This window comes from Triticum aestivum, chromosome 3D (genome assembly GCF_018294505.1).
Source record: "Triticum aestivum cultivar Chinese Spring chromosome 3D, IWGSC CS RefSeq v2.1, whole genome shotgun sequence".
Classification (NCBI taxonomy): Eukaryota; Viridiplantae; Streptophyta; class Magnoliopsida; order Poales; family Poaceae; genus Triticum; species Triticum aestivum.
In genome coordinates, this window is record NC_057802.1 from 311,109,176 (window position 1) to 311,122,760 (window position 13,585).

Here is a 13,585-nt window from a genome sequence, read left to right on the forward strand (position 1 = left end):
AGGGGTGTGCACCTTGGCCTATATGGGCCAAGGGAACCAGCCCCAAGAGGCCCATGCGCCAAGAGATAAGGGAAAGGGAGAGTCCTAAAGGGGGAAGGCACCTCCTGGGTGCCTTGGGGAGGATGGACTCCTCCCTGGCCGCACCCTTCCTTGGAGGAAGGGCCAAGGCTGCGCCGCCCCCCCTCTCCCTTGCCCCTATATATATGTGGGAAGGGGAGGGCAGCCATAACCCAAGCCCTGGCGCCTCCCTCTCCCTCCCGTGACACATCTCCCTCCTCCCGCAGCGCTTGGCGAAGCCCTGTTGGATCCCCGCTGCTTCCAGCACCACGCCGTCGTGCTGCTGGATCTCCATCAACCTCTCCTCCCCCCTTGCTGGATCAAGAAGGAGGAGATGTCGCTGCTCCGTACGTGTGTTGAACGCGGAGGTGCCGTCCGTTCGGCGCTAGGATCATCGGTGATTTGGATCACGACGAGTACGACTCCATCAATCCCGTTCTCTTGAACGCTTCCGCTCGCGATCTACAAGGGTATGTAGATGCACTCCTCTCTCTCGTTGCTAGATGACTCCATAGATTGATCTTGGTGATGCGTAGAAAATTTTGAATTATTGCTACGTTCCCCAACAGTGGCATCATGAGCTAGGTCTATGCGTAGATTCTATGCACGAGTAAAACACAAAGTAGTTGTGGGCGATGATTTGTTCAATTTGCTTACCGTTACTAGTCTTATCTTGATTCGGCGGCATTGTGGGATGAAGCGGCCCGGACCGACCTTACACGTACTCTTACGTGAGACAGGTTCCACCGACTGACATGCACTTGATGCATAAGGTGGCTAGCGGGTGTCTGTCTCTCCCACTTTAGTCGGATCGGATTCGATGAAGAGGGTCCTTATGAAGGGTAAATAGCAATTGGCATATCACCGTTGTGGCTTTTGCGTAGGTAAGAAACGTTCTTGCTAGAAACCCATAGCAGCCACGTAAAACATGCAACAACAATTAGAGGACGTCTAACTTGTTTTTGTAGGGTATGCTATGTGATGTGATATGGCCAAAAGGATGTGATGAATGATATATGTGATGTATGAGATTGATCATGTTCTTGTAATAGGAATCACGACTTGCATGTCGATGAGTATGACAACCGGCAGGAGCCATAGGAGTTGTCTTAATTTATTGTATGACCTGCGTGTCAATGAAAAACGCCATGTAATTACTTTACTTTATTGCTAACCGTTAGCCATAGTAGTAGAAGTAATAGTTGGCGAGACAACTTCATGAAGACACGATGATGGAGATCATGGTGTCATGCCGGTGACGAAGGTGATCATGTCGCGCCTCGAAGATGGAGATCAAAAGGCGCAAGATGATATTGGCCATATCATGTCACTTTATGATTTGCATGTGATGTTTGTCATGTTTACATCTTATTTTCTTAGAACAACGGTAGCATAAATAAGATGATCCCTCACTAAAATTTCAAGAGATGTGTTCCCCCTAACTGTGCACCGTTGCGAAGGTTCGTTGTTTCGAAGCACCACGTGATGATCGGGTGTGATAGATTCTAACGTTCGCATACAACGGGTGTAAGCCAGATTTACACATGCGAAACACTTAGGTTGACTTGACGAGCCTAGCATGTACAGACATGGCCACGGAACACAAGAGACCGAAAGGTCGAACATGAGTCGTATAGTAGATACGATCAACATGCAGATGTTCACCGTTGATGACTAGTCCGTCTCACGTGATGATCGGACACGGTCTAGTCGATTCGGATCATGTATCACTTAGATGACTAGAGGGATGTCTATCTAAGTGGGAGTTCATTAAATAATCAGATGAACTTAATTATCGTGAACATAGTCAAAAGGTCTTTGCAAATTATGTCATAGCTTATGCTTTAGTTCTACTGTTTAAGATATGTTCCTAGAGAAAAATTTAGTTGAAAGTTGATAGTAGCAATTATGCGGACTGGGTCCGTAAACTGAGGATTGTCCTCATTGCTGCACAGAAGGCTTATGTCCTTAATGCACCGCTCGGTGTGCTGAACCTCGAGCGTCGTTTGTGGATGTTGCGAACATCTGACATACACGTTTTGATGACTATGTGATAGTTCAGTGCGTAATGTTGAACGGTTTAGAATTGAGGCACCGAAGACATTTTGAAACGTCGCGGAACATATGAGATGTTCCAAGAGCTGAAATTGGGATTTTAGGCTCATGCCCACGTCAAGAGGTATGAGACCTCTGACAAGTTTCTTAAGCCTGCAAACTAAGGGAGAAAAGCTCAACCGTTGAGCATGTGCTCAGATTGTCTGAGTACTACAATCGCTTGAATTCTCCGAAAGTGTCTGTTGGGTTGGCACGAATCGAGACTGGGATTTGTCACTCCGTATGACGGAGAGGTATCTCTGGGCCCACTCGGTAATGCATCATCATAATGAGCTCAATGTGACTAAGGAGTTAGCCACGGGATCATGCGTTACGGAATGAGTAAAGTGACTTGCCGGTAACGAGATTGAACAAGGTATTGGGATACCGACGATCGAATCTCGGGCAAGTAACATACCGATTGACAAAGGGAATTGTATACGGGATTGATTGAATCCTCGACATCGTGGTTCATCCGATGAGACCATCGAGGAGCATGTCGGAGCCAACATGGGTATCCAGATCCTGCTGTTGGTTATTGGCCGGAGAGTCGTCTCGGTCATGTCTGCATGTCTCCCGAACCCGTAGGGTCTACACACTTAAGGTTCGGTGACGCTAGGGTTGTAGAGATATTAGTATGCGGAAATCCGAAAGTTGTTCGGAGTCCCGGATGAGATCCCGGACGTCACGAGGGGTTCCGGAATGGTCCGGAGGTAAAGATTTATATATGGGAAGTCTTGTTTTGGTAGCCGGAAAAGTTTCGCGCATTATCGGTATTGTACCGGGAGTGCCGAAAGGGGTCCGGGGGTCCACCTGCCCCGGGGGTGCCACATGGGCTGTAGGGGTGTGCGCCTTGGCCTATACGGGCCAAGGGAACCAGCCCCAAGAGGCCCATGCGCCAAGATATAAGGGAAAGGGAGAGTCCTAAAGGGGAAGGCACCTCCTGGGTGCCTTGGGGAGGATGGACTCCTCCCTGGCCGCACCCTTCCTTGGAGGAAGGGCCAAGGCTGCGCCCCCCCTCTCCCTTGCCCCTATATATATGTGGGAAGGGGAGGGCAGCCATACCCCAAGCCCTGGCGCCTCCCTCTCCCTCCCGTGACACATTTCCCTCCTCCCGCAGCGCTTGGCGAAGCCCTGTTGAATCCCCGCTGCTTCCACCACCACGTCGTCGTGCTGCTGGATCTCCATCAACCTCTCCTCCCCCTTGATGGATCAAGAAGGAGGAGACGTCGCTGCTCCGTACATGTGTTGAACGCGGAGGTGCCGTCCGTTCGGCGCTAGGATCATCGGTGATTTGGATCACGACGAGTACGACTCCATCAACCCCGTTCTCTTGAACGCTTCCGCTCGCGATCTACAAGGGTATGTAGATGCACTCATCTCTCTCGTTGCTAGATGACTCCATAGATTGATCTTGGTGATGCGTAGAAAATTTTGAATTATTGCTACGTTCCCCAACAACCATAAGCCAAAGTTTGGGGTATGAGCCAAATATCGAAAGATTCGCTTAACCGCCACAAAGTGGCTTTCCTTAGGTGCGGCTAGAAACCGTGCACAAATTCCCACACTCAACATGATATCCCATCTAGATGCACAAAGGTAAAGCAAGGAGCCAATCATGGAGCGATATACCTTTTGATCCACCGCTTTACCATTGGGATCAATGTCAAGTTGGCACTTGGTGGGCATTGGAGTGGAAGCCGGCTTGACATCACTTAGCTTGAATCTCTTTAGCATGTCTTGAGTGTATTTGGCTTGGTTGATTAAGGTTCCTTCTCTTCTTTGTTTGACTTCGAATCCAAGGAAGAACTTCAACTCTCCCATCGAAGACATCTTAAACTTAGAGGCCATGAGAGCGGCAAATTTCTCATTGAAAGCTTTGTTAGGGGAACCAAAGATAATATCATCAACATATAGTTGGCACACAAACAACTCCCCTTTGACCTTCTTAGTAAAAAGAGTGGGGTCAATTTTCCCAACTTCAAATCCATGATCTTGCAACAACTTTGTAAGATGGTCATACCACGCACGTGGGGCTTGTTTAAGGCCATAGAGTGCCTTATCGAGTTGATACACATGATCCGGGAAGTAGGGATCCTCGAACCCGGGGGGCTGTTTGACATATACCAACTCATTAATAGGACCATTCAGAAAAGCACTCTTCACATCCATTTGTTGCAACTTAAAGTTATGATGATAAGCATAAGCAGTCAACAAACGAATGGATTCAAGGCGAGCAATGGGAGCAAAGGTTTCACCGTAGTCGATACCCTCGACTTGGGAGTAGCCTTGTGCTACCAATCTTGCCTTGTTGCGAACTATTGTCCCATGAGAATCTTGCTTGTTCTTGAATATCCACTTGGTTCCAATGACATTGTGGTTCCCCGTTGGCCTTGGCACCAATCTCCACACCTTGTTGTACTCGAAGTTGTTGAGTTCTTCATGCATGGCATTGAGCCAATCCGGATCTTCGAGCGCCTCATAGACCTTTTGGGGTTCAACACAAGAGACAAACGCGTGATGTTCACAATAGTTTGCCAATTGTCTACGAGTGCTTACCCCCTTTTGAATGTTTCCAAGCACATTCTTCATGAGATGACCCTTGGTGGAGAGCTTGGATGCAATCTTGGCGGCACGACGCTCCAATTCCTCCTCGGGGGTGAGTCGAGGAGCGGTCACTTGATCATCTTGAGCGCCGTCTTGAGCTTGTTCTTGATCTTGAGGTTGCTCTTGATCTTGAACTTGCTCGGAGGAGAGAACTTGACCTTGGGCATCACTTGGCGATTCAACACCGTCTTGAGATTGATCTTGCCCTTGGTCTTGTTCATGAGGTTGAGGGCCTTCACTTTGTTCTTCGAAAGCGTGTGGGCCTTGGGTTGATGATGGCTCCACTTGAGTGGAGCATTGTCCTTCTCCTTCAGCCACAAGGGGTTCCTCAATGGGTAGGATAAAACCAACTCCCATTCTTCTTATGGCTTGAGGAATTTCATCACCTACATCACAAGTGCCACTTTGCTCCACTTGGGAGTCGTTATTCTCATCAAACTCCACGTTACACGTCTCTTCAATAAGTCCCGTGGACTTATTGAGGACACGGTAAGCATGAGAGTTTGTAGCATAACCAACAAATATGCCCTCATAGTCTCTAGCCTCAAATTTGGACAAACGAACACCTTTCTTGAGAACGAAACACTTACACCCGAACACCCGAAAGTACTTGAGGTTGGGCTTGTTACCGGTGAGTATCTCATATGGAGTCTTGTTCAAGCCCTTGCGGAGGTAGAGCCGATTGGATGCATGACAAGCGGTGTTGATGGCTTCGGCCCAAAAGTTGTATGGAGACTTGAACTCCGCCATCATGGTCCTTGCCGCATCCATCAACGTCCGGTTCTTCCTCTCCGCTACACCATTTTGTTGAGGGGTGTATGGTGCGGAATATTGATGCTTGATCCCCTCATCACTAAGAAACTCATCCAAGGTGTAGTTCTTGAACTCGGTGCCGTTGTCACTTCTTATTGTCAAGATCTTTGCATTGTGTTGACGTTGGGCTTCATTTGCAAAGTCAATGACGGTTTGTTGGGTCTCGCTCTTCCTCTTGAAGAAATATACCCAAGTGTATCTTGAATAATCATCCACAATCACCAAGCAATACTTTCTACCCCCAAGACTATCAAAGGATGGAGGCCCAAAGAGATCCAAGTGAAGGAGCTCCAATGGCCTCTTCGAGTAAATGATAGTCGTGGGAGGGTGAGCCTTTTCATGTAGCTTTCCTTCGATACAAGCACTGCAAGCACGATCTTTAGCAAAACTAACATTTGTTAGTCCACGGACATGGTCCCCCTTGAGAAGACTTTGCAAAGATCTCATATTGACATGGGCTAAATGGCGATGCCAAAGCCATCCCACGTCAACTTTAGCCATTAGGCATGTCGCGGTCTTAGTGGGTCGCTCCGAAAAGTTAATCACATAGAGACCGTTCTCGACATGCCCAACAAAGGCTACTTTAAGAGTCTTGCTCCACAAGAGGGCCACGATATCAATATCAAAGAAAGTGGCAAAGCCCATGAGTGCAAGTTGACGAACGGAAAGTAAATTGTATGCAAGGGACTCAACAAGCATGACCTTCTCGATCGTGAGATCATGAGAAATGACAACCTTGCCAAGTCCCAATACATTATAAGACGAGGCATCACCCCACTCGACATTGGTGGGCATAGATGGAATCTTGTGAACATCCACCACCAAGTCCTTGCTTCCGGTCATATGATTTGTAGCTCCACTATCGAGCAACCATGATCCCCCACCGGAAGCAAACACCTACAAGAGATCAATGCTTGGTTTTAGGAACCCATTTTGTAATGGGTCCTTTGATGTTAGTGACAAGGGTCTTAGGAACCCAAATAGACCATTCAATTTACTCATAAGGAGAACCAACAAATTTGGCATAAACATGCCCATCACTAGCACGGCACAACACATAAGAAGGGTTAAAGTCGCCGGCTTTGTTGGAAGGGGTGGCATTGCCCTTCTTGACACCACCACCCTTCACATTGTTCTTCTTCTCCTTGGAAGCACCCTCTCCCTCCTTCACAAAAGTTTGCTTGAGAGGAGGAGGTCGTTTGGTCTTGTCATTCTTCTTCTTGTTCTTGGAAACGGGTGCGAACCCAATTCCTTCCTTGGCCAGAACTTCCTTTTGATTGCTCAAAAGGTCGTTGAGGTTCTTATCTCCTTGTATGCACGACACAAGGCCTTTCTCAAGTTGCTCCTTCAACTTGGCATTCTCCTCAACAAGATGCACATGCTCACAACAAGGGTTAGTAGCATTTGCATTATCAATTAAAACCATATGAGGAAACGTGGCTTTCTCCTTGGTTAGCTTCACTTGAAGTTGATCATGAGACTCCTTGAGACTAGCATGAATACCCTTCAAGGCCTTGTGAGCCTTGTCAAGTACATCAAACTCCTCCTTGAGTCTAGCAAGATCAACCCCAAGGTTGGCCTTCTCGGAATTTAGCACACGAGATACAACAAGAGCATGATCAAGATCTTTCTTTAATTTAGTGTGGTCATCGTTGTATGACTCCTCAAGAGCCAAACGAAGACCTCACTCTTCCTCAAGAGCATTGGAAAGATCCGAAATCTCATCAGCATAGTCACGACTATGCCCTTCCATCTTAGAGATGGTATCTTCGTGAGCCTCGATCATGTCATTGGCTTCACCAAGTTGTTCCAAGAGAGAAACGAAGTGCTTCTTGGATTTAACCTTGAGCTTACTCATAAAAGACTCAAATTCATTCTCCTCCACACTAGACCCCTCATGTTCATCAATGCAATCCATCAAAGAAGGATTATTAATGATTGTAGTTTTGATATTGGGGGTTACCTTGTTGGTGGCTTTAGCCATGAGGCACTTGGCGGTGATGTTCTCATTGGGTGAGTCGAAGAGAGACACCCTGGAGTTGTCGCAATGGCAATGGAGGCCACGGCAACCGACTCACCGTCTTCATCATCATCATCATCCTCATTGTACTCTTCTTGTGCCACCAACCCCTTGGGAGGAGTCTTCTTGGTGAAGTTGCTCTTGTTGGGGAAAGACTTGGCCTTGTCCTTTCGGATGAGTTTGCCACCATTGTCTTCCCTCTTCTCATAAGGACATTCCGCAACAAAATGGCTCACATTGCCACAATTATAGCAAGTCCTCACTCGTTGCTTGACCTTCGCGCCACTTGAGTTGTTCTTGTTGAAGTTGGGCCTTGTGTTCTTCTTACTCCAAAATTGCCTTGAAGCAAGAGCCATGTGTTCATGATAAGCATACTTTGTATCTTCGGGGTTGCTCTCCTCTTCTTCCTCTTCTCCCTCTTCTTCCACACTAACCTTAGCCTTCAAGGCAAGGTTGGTATTCTTTGCTCTTTGAGAGTGTAACACCGCATTGTCGGCGGTCTTGTCCAAGATGCTCATAGCCAAAAACTCATCCAACACTTCACTTGAGGACAAGGTGTGGAAGTCCGGCCTTTGACGAATGACGGAGGACATGGCCTTGTGATAAGGCATCATGGCCTTGAGGAATTTGCGCTTGATCCAATTGTCATCTGTATCCTTGCTCCCATGATCTCGGAGTGAGACCGCGAGAGTAGTCAATCTCCGATAAAGCTCACGAGGTTCTTCATCTTCTTTCATTGCAAACTCATCGGCTTCATCTTGCACCACTTCATAGTTGGAGCGTTGAATGCTTGCGCTTCCCCGGTAGAGGGACAGAACGTGGCGCCATGCATCTTTGGCCATGGTGAAGGGTCGGAGATGAGCAAGATCTTCCGGTGGAATTGCATCTTGGACGATGAAGAGAGCTTTCTCATTGAATTGATTATCCGTGGCTTCTCTAGGGGTGAAGTTGCTTCGGTCATGCGGATAAAAGCCTTCTTCAATGATTCTATAAGGGTTAGTATTAACATGGTTCAAATGCTTAAAACGATAAACCCAAGAATCAAAGTCCTCATTTTTCACAATCTTAGGGGGAGGACCGGCATGATTCAAATGAGTGGAAGGAATCGGTCCACCGTAAACAAGAGGAGGTTCCACATGGGCAAAGATGCCGGTGCCATTTTTACCACTAGAAGAAGGAGCCTTTTCACTAGTAGCTTCCCCCTTATCGGAGTTAGCATCTGTCACCTTGTTAGTGGGATCACCCACTTTCATCGGTGCGGTGGATAGTTTAAGCCCTTCTATGAATTTGTTAAACATGCTTTCAACCTCGGTCGTCATGGAGGTTTTCAATGTGTCCAAAGCCACATTGAATTCCTCACGAGAGACCGCGGTTCCCCCATCGGCCGTAGACGAGATCGGATTCACACCGGAGTGCTCTTCCCACTGTCTACGGTGTCAACCATACTCTTCGGACGACAAAGTCCTTAATAAAGAGACGAGGCTCTAATACCAATTGAAAGGATCGATATAGTTGACTAGAGGGGAGGTGAATAGGCAACTAACAATTTTTAGCTTTTCTTTACCAATTTAAACTTTGCATCAAAGTAGGTTGTCTAGATATGCAACTAGGTGAGCAACCTATATGATGCAACAACAATAAGCACACAAGCAAGCAAGGGATATCACACAAATAAGCTTGCACAAGTAAAGGCACGAGATAACCAAGAGTGGAGCCGGTGAAGACGAGGATGTGTTACCAAAGTTCCTTCCTTTTGAGGGGAAGTACGTCTCCGTTGGAGCGGTGTGGAGGCACAATGCTCCCAAACAAGCCACTAGGGCCACCGTATTCTTCTCACGCCCTCACAAAATGCGAGATGCCGTGATTCCACTATTGGTGCCCTTGGAGGCGGCGACCGGACCTTTACAAACATGGTTGGGGCAATCTCCACAACTTAATTGAAGGCTCCCAACGACACCACGAAGCTTCACCACAATGGACTATGGCTCCGCGGTGACCTCAACCGTCTAGGGTGCTCAAACACCCAAGAGTAACAAGATCCGCAAGGGATTACTGGGGGGAATCAAATTTCTCTTGGTGGAAGTGTAGATCGGGGCCTTCTCAACCAATCCTAGAAAATCAACAAGTTTGATTGGCTAGGGAGAGAGATCGGGCGAAAATAGAGCTTGGAGCAACAATGGAGCTTAGAAATGGGAGAGGTAGTCAACTCGGAGAAGAAGACATCCCTTATATAGTGGAGGGACAAATCCAACCGTTATCCACCAATTCAGCCTGCGTAGCACGGTACTACCGCGCCGGGGACGCGGTACTACCGCACGGGCACACGGTACTACCGCAGGGCCACGCGGTACTACCGCCCGAGCAGCATAAACCTGGACAGCCCAAATGCACAGAAGCAGAGGGCGGTAGAACCGCTGGCGCGGTACTACCGCTCCCCCTTGCGGTACTACCGCAAGGCAGGGATGATCCAGATTTTGTGAAGGCACGAACATATAAAAATACATCCGTGGCAACTTCCGCTGAGTTGGAGTCTATGCAAAAATCCGACACGGTAGTACCGTAAGCCAGGAGCGGTACTACCGCGCGGGGTGCAGATGTAAAAAATTACATCCGCCCCTACTGCCGCGCATGCTGCTGAGCCTGGCCAGAGCGCACGGTACTACCGCGCCGCTGGCGCGGTACTACCGCGTAGGACGCGGATGTAAAAAATTACATCCGCCCCTACTACCGCAACCGCCACAGCGCCTGGCCTGAGGCCACAGTACTACCGCTCCAAGGAAGCGGTACTACCGGGGGCACTTGCGGTACTGCCGCGCCCGAGGCCAGTACTACCGCAAGGGCCTGCGGTACTACCGCTCCTAGGAGCAGTACTACCGCATGCCCCAGCTCAGCAAACACGACATTTTGCAAAGACATGAAAAGAAGGAGGATGCTCCAAAGAGCCAACGGAAAGGCGGTGCGAATGAAGTAGACGTGTACGTGATGATTCCAACCCAACATTTTCAAAGCGGACCCTCTCTTAATAGTACGGCTTTCCTATGACTCAAAACCACCGAAAAGAAATGTAGAGAAACGCCGTCTTCAATAGTCTTTGAGGGGCACCAAATCGTCTTGTGCCTAGTGATGAAATGTCTGAAATACTCAATGCACACGATTAGTCCGCAAAAGTATTGTCATCAATCACCAAAACAACTAAGGGATAAATATGCCCTTACACCGGACCACCGGCATCGAGAAGGACACCGATCCCCTCACACCAATGGCCGGGACCAAGTGCACCAGGACCGAGTAGGCGGCGGAGATGTAGCCTGGCCACGCTGTCAACGAACCGCCGCCACCTCCACCACCGCTTGAGCAGCCCCGAAACGATGCCTTCAGGAAGGAGCACGCCGCCACGGTGTCGTCGTCGCTTGGAACAGTGGGTCTGAAGCTTTCACCTGAGCTTCTGGGAGGGATGGAAGGAAGGGGATCCTCTCCAAAGCCTCCAACAAGGGGAACAACACCCAAAGGCGCCACCTTCGGAGTGGGCGCCGGCCAAGGGATTCCCCCGGATCCACTTCCAGCCACCAGATCTGCAAAGCCAACACCCGAGATCGGCGGCCGAAGCCACCAGGGGCCGGATCCGCTGCAGATCGGAGTAGATCGGGGTTGAGGACGAACATCTCCATGGCGACCAGCAACCAGCGGGGGGGCGCAGCAGCAGCCGACGCCCACCACCTCCACGCCGCTCACACGACCTAGGAGATGACCCGCCAGCACCCGCCGCGCGCCACCACCCAGGGTTGCTGCCCTGGAAGCTGAGGCCCTCCACCCAAAGTGAAGACGTTAGGATCCCCGCCGCCACCTTCACCGGCACCACACGGTCGCGCCAGTGGGCACCTTGGGCGGCGACAGAGAGGAGAGATGCGAAGGGGAACGAGGCAGAGGTGCGAGGGTTCGCCCCCGAGTCGCCTCAGAGGAGCCCGCGCGGGGGGGGGGGGGGGGGGGGGGGGGGGGGGAGGTGCTAGGTAGTCAACTGCATGCGATCTTGCACAAAATAAATCGTATGTACTACATCTGTCTTGGTTTATTGGTCTTTTTAGTATTTTGTGTCAAATTTTGACCATGAATTTAATTAACTAAATATTAATGTATGTCATAAAAAATTACAATGGTACTATTTTTTATGACATGCAATATAATTTCGTCGATTAAATATATGATCAAATTTTGACACAAAATACAAAAAGAACCAATAAATCAGGACGAAGGTAGTATCGTCTAATTTCCTAGCCTTGTTCCCCTCAAAACTAAGTATATAGTACACAAGTACATATTGTTATTTCTCTTCAAATACAGTATGACATAACCTAGGAGGATCCTAGATCGAGATAGCCGGCCAAGCATTTGGCAGCGGCACAGCAAGTTTCTGCACATCTTTTTCTCCAAGAATCAGCACGGAATATACTACTCCGGCAGCAGGTCGCAGAATCTCGCCCGATATTAAAAACACATTTTTAATCCTGCCATCTTCCTCACATGGAGGCGCTCGGTCGGTCTGTTCGACGTAACCACAAGATTAATTTACCCAGCGACGGACAATAATTAGCGAACGTATACAGGGGTAGGCATCGTTGGCGTCCAGGCGCTCCGGCCTCGTCTGCTCCGACGCCTTTCGTCTTCTCGCCCTAGTACACGAGAAGTGTTTTTTCTTTTTCTTTTTCATATTGAAACCAATCACTTTGGATTGTTGTTCACAAGGAGTAGTGACAAATCGGATGAGGTAGCGGCGAGAAAACATGATGGGACAAAAAAAGAGTGTAACTATCCACAATTTTAAAACGATACAAGTCTCCATATAGTAGCTCACAAACTGTGTAAGTAAATCTAACTGATTCGCTGTGCTGACCTTTTACACAATTGCTTTTTGTGCGGTGGTTGCAATGTGTTAGCGGGCACGAAACTGTGAATAATTCCCCCTATCCCTTGAAGAAGGGCCTCAACTAAGTTTCATCTAGTACCCAGCATACATTACTTATTAAGGTTCTTGGTGCGCTTGAACCTCTTATTTTCTGAACCCTCCAGAGACTATCTGTGCTGATCATATAGTATAAAGCTACCGATTTCTGGCAAGGGTCCCAAAAGGCTGCCTGTTTTGCTTTTTTACAGTAACTACCGCAAATCTGTTTTTTTTTTTCAAATAACCCAAAGGACGGCTTGATTATTTTTTTTATCCCATTTATCATATCTCTAGTCCTCACATCAGGCCACGGGGCAGCAATTATTAACCCCGTTTGATTGAACCGTTAAGTTTGCGAGGGTGTTGGAAAACGTTGCATGAAAAACAATAAAAATTCTACGCACACGCAACATCTATCCATGAAGATGCATAGCAACGAGAGGGGGAGAGTGTGTCTACGTACCCTCGTAGACCGTAAGTGGAAGCGTCTGTTAACGCAGTTGATGTAGTCGAACCTCTTCGCGCTCCAACCGATCGAGTACCGAACGTACGACACCTCCGCGTTCAGCACACGTTCAACTAAATGACGTCCTCCGTCTTCTTGATTCAGCAAGAGGTAGTGGATGAGTTCCGGCAGCACGACGGCGTGGTGACGGTGAAGCTATCTCCACAGGGCTTCGCTTAAGCACTATGAAAATATGACCGGGGGTGTAAACGGTGGAGAAGGGCGCCACACACGGCTAAGCAATTATTCTGTTGTGCTAGGCGCCCTCCTCCCACATATATATATAGGTGGGGGAGGGAGAGGCCAAGAGGCGCCCCAAGTAGGGTCGAATCCTACTTGGGCTCTTGCCCTTGGCCGCGCCCCCCTTTTCCATATTTGCCAGAGGGAAAGGGGGGAAGGAAGGAAGGGGACACCGAATCCCCCCTTTCCTTTCTCCCACTTGGCCGGCTGCCATAGGGGGTGCGCCAGCCTCTTGTGGGCTGCTGAGCCCCCCTCTAATGGCCTAATAGGCCCATTACCCTCCTGGGGGTGTCCGATACCCCCTCCGGTA